The sequence below is a fragment of the Elaeis guineensis genome, chromosome 13 (assembly GCF_000442705.2).
Source record: "Elaeis guineensis isolate ETL-2024a chromosome 13, EG11, whole genome shotgun sequence".
NCBI lineage: Eukaryota > Viridiplantae > Streptophyta > Magnoliopsida > Arecales > Arecaceae > Elaeis > Elaeis guineensis.
In genome coordinates this window covers 43,554,733-43,565,436 of record NC_026005.2, presented here as the reverse complement: position 1 = coordinate 43,565,436, position 10,704 = coordinate 43,554,733, and the positions used below count along the sequence as shown (strand labels likewise).

Sequence of the window (10,704 nt, the reverse complement as noted above, 5' to 3'; positions counted from 1 at the left end):
TGGGTCGGCCAGGTTCTCCTTTCCGTCGATCTTCAGAAGGTCGACGTCACCTCGATCCATAATTTCCCAGATGAGATGGTAGCGGCACAGAATATGCTTCGTCTGCTGGTGTGCCTTGGATTTCTTCGCCTGAGCAATAGCTCCAGAGCTATCACAGTAGAGCAGAACTGGACCAACAAGGGAGGGTGCTACTCTGAGCTCGGTGATGAATTTTCTTAGCCACACCGCTTCTTTGGCAGCATCTGATGCAGCGACATACTCCGCCTCGCAAACTAAATCAGCCACTGTGTGTTGCTTGAAACTCTTCCAGCAGATAGCCCCACTATTAAGGGTAAAAATAAATCCCGATATACTTTTGCTGTCATCGTGATCAGACTGAAAACTAGAGTCTATAAACCCTATAAGTCTCAAGTCTGATTCACTATAAACAAGCCACTGGTCCTTAGTATTTCTTAAATACTTCAGGATGGTTTTAACAACCTTCCAGTGATTCTCCCCTGGATCAGATTGGTATCTACTCACTACCCCTAGTGAGTATGCCATATCTGATCGTGTACATGTCATGGCGTATATGATAGATCCCACTACCGAAGCATATGGAATCCTACCCATACGTTCTCTCTCTTGAGGTGTTGTCGGACAATCCCTCTTCGAAAGAGAATTCCATGGCCTATTGGTAGATAGCCTTTCTTGAAATTCTCCATGCTGAACCTCTTCAGCATAGTATCTATGTACATAGACTGGGATAAACCAAGCAACCTTTTGGATCTATCCCTATAGATCCTCATCCCTAAGATGTAGGAAGCTTCTCCCAAATTCTTCATGGAGAACTGTGACGACAGCCAAATCTTTATTCCCTATAATGCAGGAACATCATTCTCGATTAAGAGAATATCATCCACATACAATATAAGAAATACCACTACTGGACCATTAGCCCACTTATAAATACAGGGCTCTTCTCCGTTCTTAACGAAGCCATACATCTTGATCATCCTATCAAAACGTATGTTCCAACTCTGGGATGCCTGTTTAAGTTCATAAATGGACCTCTGTAGTCTGCACACCATAGACTCAACAGTGGATGTGAATCCTTTAGGTTATATCATATACACCTCTTCATCCAGTTCTCCATTTAGGAAAGCTATCTTCACATCCATCTGCCAGATTTCATAGTCCAGATGGACTGCTATCGCAAGCATAATCTGAATGAATTTGAGCATTGCCACAGGAAAAAATATCTCGTCATAGTCTATACCATAACATTGACGATATCCCTTGACAACCAGACGAGCTTTATAGGTTTCTATCTTTTCGTCTGTGCCTCTCTTCCTCTTGAAGACCCACTTACACCCTATGGGTTTTACTCCTTCGGGTGGGTCAACCAATGTCCACACATCGTTGACTTTCATGGACTCCATTTCAGATTTCATGACCTCTAGCCATTTCTCAGAGTCGGATCTCTGCATTGCATCCATGTAGGTGATCGGATCCTCATCATTTTCATCAAGTTTGATAAGATCGTTGTCTCGGATCAAGAAATCATAGTATCTGTCTGGTTGACGCGGTACTCTACCAAATCGCCTTAAGGGTGCTTGAACAATGGGCTTCGGATCTGATCTAATCAAATCCGATTCAGGTTCAGCAACTTGTATCAGTTTTTTCACCTGTCGAACTTCGTCAAGTTCGATCTTAGAGGCAACAGTCTCTTCACCAAGAAACTCTTTTTTCAAAAAGATTATCTTAAGGCTGACAAATACCTTTTGCTCATCAGTCAGGTAGAAATAATATCTTTTGGTCTCTTTTGGGTATCCTATAAAATTACACTTGTCAGACCTAGGTCCGAGCTTGTCCGTAATTAAACATTTAACATAAGCTGGACACCCCCAAACCCTAAGGTGCGAGAGTACTGGCTTACGTCCTATCCATATCTCATATGGTGTTTTGGTTACAGACTTACTCGAAACTTTATTTAGAAGGTAACAAGTCGATTCGAGCGCATATCCCCAGAGGAAGATTGGCAGACCAGCAAACCCCATCATAGATCGAACCATGTCCAACAAGGTCCGATTTCTCCTTTCAAATACACCATTATGCTGTGGTGTTTCAAGAGGAGTCCATTGAGAGAGAATCCCATTCTCCCCAAGATATGTCAGAAACTCATTGGAAAGGTATTCACCTCCTCGATCAGATCGAAGAGTTTTAATACACTTCCCAGTTTATTTTTCTACCTCATTTCGAAATAGTTTGAACATTTCAAACGACTTTGACTTATGCCTCATTAAATAGACATACCCATACCTCGATAGGTCATCTGTGAAGGTTATGAAGTAGAAATATTCACCTCTTGCACTTGTGCTCATGGGTCCACATACATCAGAATGTACCAGACCCAAGAGTTCACTGGCTCGCTCACCTTTTTCAGTAAAAGGTGACTTGGTCATTTTACCAAGAAGACAGGACTCACAGGTTGGAAGTGATTCAGAATCACCTACTTCAAGAATTCCTTCTTGAGCCAACCTGTTTATCTTGTTCTTATTGATATGACCTAGCCTACAGTGCCAAAGGTAGACTTCTGACACATTATCTATTCTAGGGCATTTACTGAAGGTTTGAACCACATTAACAGGTTGTGATAGAAAGTAAATTCCATTACAAAGTTGTCCAATAAACATTGTAACACCATTCAAAATGATATTATAAATATTTTTTTTTATTAAAAATTAATAATCGTTCATGGCCAAAAGGCCTACAGAAATAATATTTAATAAAAAGCTTGGACAATAGTGACATTCACTCAGAATTATATTTTGAGAATTGATTATGAGGTTGATTTATGTCACAAATTGACATAAAAAGTATCAATTAATATCTAAATTATCTAACTTTATTAAGAAATTGATACTTGTTATTATATTTTGCAGAATAAGAGATCATCAATAGAAAGAACATGGAAAGAAGATTCCAACGACGCAAATTTTATGCAAAACAGAGTTAAATTGACCCAGGAATTGAAGAATGAAGAAAGAAGACTCAATTGGGTCAAACCCGAGTCAAATCAGATCAAAATTGGTCAAAAATCAACTAATTTGGTGATCTGGTTAGCCGCCTGGTCCACAGCAACAGGCGCATGGACCATGGACCCATCAGCGCACCATAAACCCCCCTAACAACCTTCTAAAATCTCTTAGTCCCACATCTAAAGTTTTGAAAACCTTATAACCCCCAAATGCCTATAAAAAGCCCCCAAAGGCCCTTGTTTTATGTATTCTTCCTTTCGATCAAGCTTGTAACCCTAGATAGTGGGGTTTTTAGCTCTCTTCTCAAGCCTCGAGCTTTGAGATTTTTGTAATAAATTTTTTTTTATATAAAATCTTATTTTTATGCAATTTCATCTCTTTACATTATGCAATTTATTTTTCTTGCAATTAGGATAGTTTAATTTATGCAATTTAATTTTATGCAATTAGGTTAGTTTAAATTATGCAGTTTAAATTTATGCAATTAGGATAGTTTAATTTATGAAATTAGGGTAGTTTATTTTTCTGCATTTAAATTTTGCAAGTAGATTTAGATCATGTCTAACTAAGCATCCCTTCTAGGGTTTGCGATGAAGCTAGATCATGAGTAGGGATTTTACATAGGGTTCTTTCTTTTTCTTAGGGTTTCTTTTTCTTCCTCGTTTGCCAAAAATTTTTGATGAACTACAGTTGGGTCAGAGTCCCTTCATAGTTCATGCTTGATTCAGTGCATAGGAGGAGAAAACCCTAAGGGATCCTAGTTACTACTCCCCTGTAAAAAATCTTGATGGGTTATCGTTGGGCCTTAGTCCCTTCATAATCTATGCTTGGGAAAGACAAAAGGAGTAGTCGTTAGGATCAATAAGAAAAATTCTAGGTAGAATTCCCTAATCTAGATCTAGTGGATTCAAAAATCCTAGATCCTTAGTCTTATTGTCTTTAGCAAACAACTTTCGACTTTCGATTTTTGTTAAAGCTCGCTTGAGCATAGATTTGAAAATCGTTTTTAAACCAAGTCTCTATGGGATCGACCCGTACTCACTGGTCGTGCTACTCTGCACACCGTGCGCTTGCGGTTTTATTTACAAATTTTAAGATTTGCACATCAAGTTTTTGGCGTCGTTGCCGGGGATTTGGCATTTTAAATTGTTTTCAAATATTTGTTCTTCGTGCTTTATAACTCTCTTTCTTTTTCCTTTAGGTTTCTATATTTAGTTGGTGATTGCTGGAAAACTCAGGTACACTTCTAATTTTTCTTTTATTATTTTTAGTTAATTACTTTTCCTTTAGACCTAATCATTTGAATTTACTTAATCACAAAAAAAAAAATAATAAAATAAAACAAAACAAAAGACATTTCATAATCGTGAAGTAAAATATCAAAATTAAAAAAAAAAATTTCTAAATTAAAATCTTTTACATTCTTGGTCATCTTGTTTATTTGAATTTGCATTTTCATAATTAATCTAAGGGCATCAACCCATTAACAAGATAAGGTGGGGATTTCATTACCCTTCCTTAGCCCAAAAACCATCTCCATCATATTGCATTACCTAGACCTTTAATCTTAAAATCAATTAGACGTCAACCTTAAGGAATTCGAGCTCAATAGGACAAGGAACCCTAAAAGTTCTACCAAGTTTGAGTTGTTTGATTAGTTGGTGTCTAGTCAAGTCCCTGAGGGTGGTTTGTTAAATTGGTTCAGTTGTTGGCCTGGCCAACTCGTTTGGTGTCTAGAAAGGCAACGATGAGTGAACCTCCCACCTCTTATACTTACCTGGCTAACTAGTTGATCAATCTCCACTTGGAAGGCTTGAAGGGTCATCTTGGAACAGTTAGGAGCTGTCTAGATTTAGGTTAACCCTAGGATAGATTGAGTTTAATTTATTGATTCACTTGTTTGGAAAAAAAAAATTAAAATTTAAATTAATTTGATTACTTTTCTTTAGATTTAGGACTCCTTAGGATCTTCTCTTTAGAACTTTTTCTCTTTTCTTTCTTTTCCTTATACATAAAAATTTTATAAAAAAAAAAAAAATTGTATAAACATCGAGAACCGTACACCTCATGTGTGGAGAAGAGTGTCGGGTCATCTAGTTAGAATTGAGTCAATTCCTGTTGTTCCAATGGCTGAACCAATCCAACCCATGACCCTTAAGGATTTGTGTTATCCAGTTGGCTCCATCCAACCATCTTGTATCAGGTTGCCACAACCCACAGCTAACAATTTTAAAATCAAACCTCAAATCATAAATATGCTTCCAAAATTCACAGGATTAGAGGATGCTTATATATTTATTAGAGAATTTGAGGAGGTATGTGCAACCATGAAACTGCAATTAACAGAGGATGAGGTCAAACTTAGATTAATCAACTTTGCCCTTAAGGACAATGCTAAGAAGTGGCTTTATAGTCTGCCAAACTATTCTGTCACTACCTGGGAGGGCTTTGTGAGAACATTTTTAAAAAAATATTTTCTCCATCATAAAACAGCTAGGATTAGGAATGAAATAAATCAATTTTACCAACTAGCTGGTGAATCATTTTGGAAGTACTTTGATCGTTTCAAGAATCTTTTGACCCAATGCCCACACCATGGAATAGAAACTTGGAGACTATGCCAGATCATCTATGAGGGGTTAGATTCAAACTCAAGAACCATGCTAGAGTCCATGTGCCAAGGCCAATTTATGGACAAAGAAACTACTGAAGCTTGGCAATTCTTAGAAGATCTAGCTGAGAAAAATTTACAGTGGGAAACAACTAGGGAACCTGATAAAGCTACACCTTCAAGAGGAGGAATGCATCAAATTCAACCAACCCTAGCATCAGAGGCCAAGATTGCAACCTTAACACGTAAATTGGAAGCCTTAGAATTATAGAGACCAGCCAATGTAAATCAAATATCTGCACCCATGTGTAAAGGGTGCAATGCACCAGACCATGTCTTAGAAGAATGTTCCTACTCGAATGAGTGTGCACAGGTGAATGCCACCTATCAAGGACCATTGAACAATCCTTATACACCCACATATAACCCAGGTTGGAGGAATCACCCGAATTTCTCATGGTCCCAGAATCCTAATGTAGGCAATCCAAATTTCAATCAGCAAAATATAAGGTCCAACCCAGTAATGAACAACCCGCCAGGCTTCCATGATAATGACAAGAAAATTACCTCTTTAGAGAAAAGCCTAGAAACCATGATGAAGACACATACCAGCTTTATGCAAACCACGGGTCAACTCATAAATAATAACACCCAAGCTATAGCCCGTCTAGAAATGCAAGTAAGTCAGCTGGCTTCGACCATTAGTGAACGAGAACATGGTAGGTTACCTAGCCAACCTGAGCCAAATCCTAGGAACCAAAATGGTCCACGACCCCAACAAGGAAACCAAGTTAATGGTGTAAATGCCATTCATACCTTAAGATCAAGAAAATAAATAGACAATAAGGTAGTTGCACTTGATGATATAGATGACTCATCTGCCGAGTCACCTTCTAAAACTACTACCTTTCAACCTCAAGCACCAGAAACTGAAAATTCATCTAGTCCAGTACTTAAAAGTCCTAGAGCTCCTTTTTCAAACAGACTGAAATCCAATAAATCTGAACATTTAGACAAAATTTTAGAGATATTTAAACAAGTCCAAGTTAATATTCCTCTTTTAGATATAATCCATCAGGTTCCAACTTATGCCAAATTTTTAAAAGATCTTTGCACTAGGAAAAGGACCACTAATGTACCAAAGAAAGCATTTTTGGCTGCAAGTGTCAGTTCATACCTATCTAGCCATGTGCCAATTAAATATAAGGACCCTGGAGCTCCAACAATTTCTTGTGTTATTGGAGAAACCAATATAAAAAAAGACCTTGTTAGATCTAGGAGCTAGTGTGAATATCCTTCCATATTCGGTGTATGAACAACTAGGATTAGAAAAACTTCAAACTACTGGGATCACATTACAGTTAGTCGATAGATCTCTCAGGATCCCTAAGGGAATGGTCGAGGATGTTCTGATGAAGGTTGAAAATTTCATTTTCCCTGTAGATTTTATTGTTTTAGAGACTGAGCCAGTTGCGAATCCTAAAGGACATATACCTGTCATTTTTGGAAGACCATTCTTAGCTATGGCCAATGCTGAAATCAATTGTCGAAATGGTCTAATGAAGTTATCCTTTGGGAATATGACCATTGAGCTTAATGTTTTTAACTTAGAACAGGAATCCTCTTCTCATGCTGATGTCAATGTAGTCCAAGATGGTATTTATGAATCCATTGACATTAGTGATGATGAAGTCGACCTAGAGTCTAACCCCTGGTTAATCCATGAGTCTGAGGATGTCAATGAAATACTTAAAGAAAATCAGATTAATCAGGAATCGACACTTCCTACTGAACCAATCATTGAGATGGTGAACTCATCACCTAAACTATCGATAGAGGAAGCACCCATTTTAGAACTGAAGCCCCTCCCAGAACATCTCAAGTATGCATATCTAGGACCCAAAGAAACTTTGCCTGTAATTATTGCATTAGACCTAGATCCCAAGCAAGAGGAGGAGTTATTGTCAGTTCTAAAAGCAAATCAAGAGGCAATAGGTTGGACCATAGCAGATATCAAAGGAATAAGCCCTTCTATAGTTCAACATAGAATATACTTAGAGGAAGAGGCTAAACCAACAAGAGAAGCCCAAAGAAGGCTTAATCCAGTTATGAAGGATGTAGTTAAAAAGGAGATTCTGAAACTCCTAGATAGTGAAATAATTTATCCTATTTCTGATAGCTCTTGGGTAAGCCCAGTTCAAGTAGTACCCAAGAAATCTGGGGTAACAGTGGTCCAAAATGATGCGAACGAACTTATCCCAACTAGGACCTAAACGAGATGGAGGGTCTGTATAGACTATAGAAAGTTGAATGCTGCGACAAGGAAAGATCACTTTTCTTTGCCATTTATTGATCAAATGTTGGAAAGACTAGCCGGACAAGAGTTTTACTATTTTCTTGATGGATACTCCGGTTACAACCAGATCCCCATAGCCGCTGAAGATCAAGAAAAGACTACATTCACCTGTCCATTTGGTACTTTTGCCTATAGACGAATGCCCTTTGGACTATGTAATGCACCAGCAACCTTCCAGAGATGCATGATCAGCATATTTTCAGATATGATAGAATGATTTTTAAAAATTTTTATGGATGACTTTTCTGTTTTTGACCTAACCTTCTCCGAGTGTCTGAATCACCTGCAATTAGTTCTAGAACGATGTAAGGAGAAGCACCTAGTTCTCAACTGGAAAAAATGTCAGTTTATGGTCAAACAGGGAATAGTTCTTGGCCATGTCATTTCTAAAAAGGGGATTAAAGTGGACAAGGCCAAAATAGATCTAATTGCAAGTCTTTCACCACCTAAATCTGTGAAAGAAATACGTTCATTTTTAGGTCATGCTGGATTCTATAGAAGGTTTATTGCCAACTTTAGCAAAGTAGCACGTCCACTGACTAATCTTTTGGCAAAGGATACCAAATTTGAATTTACTCATGAGTGCTTGGAATCCTTTGAATTTCTAAAAAATGCACTTGTATCAGCTCCAATCATTCATCCTCCTGTCTGGTCTGAACCATTTGAATTAATGTGTGATGCGTCCGATCATGTTGTGGGCGCAATCTTAGGTCAACGAATAAATAAGCTGCCTAGAGTGATATATTATGCAAGTAAAACCTTAAATGATGCGCAGCTTAACTACACCACAACTAAGAAGGAGTTCCTTGCCGTTGTCTTTGCTTTAGAAAAATTTAGATCTTATTTGGTTGGGACCCACACCATTGTTTACACCGATCACTCAGCCATTAGACATCTCCTAGCAAAGAAGGATGCCAAGGCACGCTTAATCAGATGGATTTTGCTCCTTCAAGAATTTGACCTAGAAATTAGGGACAAGAAAGGCACTGAGAACGTTGTAGCAGATCATTTATCCCGAATTCCAGTCGCACCATCTAGTGAACCACCCATCAATAAATCTTTCCCAGATGAGCAACTCATGTCTGTGTCTACTGAACCTTGGTTTGCTGATATTGTAAATTATTTAGCCATAGGTAAGATACCTTCTCATTGGACTAAGCAAGATAAATATAAATTCTTTGCCCAAGTGAAGTATTTCATTTGGGATGATCCTTATCTTTTTAAACAATGTCCTGATCAAATTATTAGAAGGTGTATCCCAGATAACGAAGTCATGAATATTTTATCTTTTTGTCATGATCAAGCATGTGGGGGTCACTTCGCGTCTAAAAAAACTGCTGCTATGGTTCTCCAATGTGGTTTTTATTGGCCCAATTTGTTTAAGGATGCTCATGAATATTGTAAAAGTTGTGCTCAATGTCAGAAAATGGGTCGAATCATCAAGCGACACATGATGCCACTCAACCCAATCTTGGTAGTTGAAGTTTTTGATGTTTGGGGGATCGATTTTATGGGACCATTTCCAAATTCTTTTGGAAATGAATATATTCTAGTAGCAGTTGATTATGTTTCAAAGTGGGTAGAAGCAATTGCATGTAGAACACCCGATAGCAAAATGGTCATTAAGTTTCTTAAAGAAAATATTCTCTCCCGTTTCGGTATTCCTAGGGCAATCATTAGTGATCGGGGAACCCATTTTTGTAACCGACCTTTTGCAATATTGATGAAAAAGTATAATGTCACCCACAAATTAGCCACACCATATCATCCTCAAACTAGTGGGCAAGTTGAAGTGTCAAACCGACAAATCAAACAGATCCTAAAAAAATTGTTAGTGCCAATAGAAAGGATTAGTCTTTGAAATTAATTGATGCACTTTGGGCATACCGAACCGCTTTCAAGACCAATCTAGGAATGTCTCCTTATAGGATTGTGTTTGGTAAACCATGTCACTTGCCTATTGAGATAGAACACAAAGCCATGTGGGCCATCAAACAACTAAATACAAATTTGAACGACACTGGAAACCATAGGAAGCTTCAATTGAATGAATTAGAAGAACTTAGAAATGAAGCCTATGAAAATGCAAGGATATACAAGGAACGAACCAAAGTATTTCATGATCAATCAATTATAAGAAAAACTTTCAATATCGGACAAAAGGTGCTCTTATATAACTCTAGATTACATCTGTTTCCAGGAAAGCTTAGGTCTAGATGGACAGGATCATTTTTAGTAAAGGAAGTCTTTTCACACGGAACTGTTGAGATTGAAAACCCAAGTAATGGTGTTATCTTTAAAGTTAATGGTCAACGATTAAAACCATTCTTGGAATTACCTGTCAAGACTGTTGAAGATGCCATGGTTCTTTATGAACCAACTTATTCTGATTAAGTTGCTTCGAGGTTTGGTCTGGCTGAAGACATAAAACTTAGCGCTTCTGGGAGGCAACCCAGCTTATTTAATTTCTAATGCTTTCTTTGTTTTCAGTTTGCTTAGGACAAATAAATTAGATAAACTCCATTGGGGACAATGTCGGTCAAGTTGGGGGGAGAGCTTGAACAAAATCAGGTGTTATCATTTCTTTTTTTCTTCCACTATGAGTTATTTCTTGCATTTAATATATTATGTAAAAAAAATAAAAAATAAATATATATATATATATATATATATGAAATAAATTAATCTATAAAAGAAATAAGAGTAAGTTAGAAAGT

General features: G+C 37.5%; 1 non-coding gene across 1 annotated transcript; it reads right to left on the bottom strand.

The window, feature by feature from the left end:
- Positions 1–5,515: 5,515 nt before the first annotated feature.
- Positions 5,516–5,622, bottom strand: LOC140853508 (small nucleolar RNA R71). Its single transcript, XR_012136578.1, has one exon. It is a non-coding gene; the product is annotated as a small nucleolar RNA R71 (small nucleolar RNA).
- Between the last annotated feature and the right edge of the window lie 5,082 nt (positions 5,623–10,704).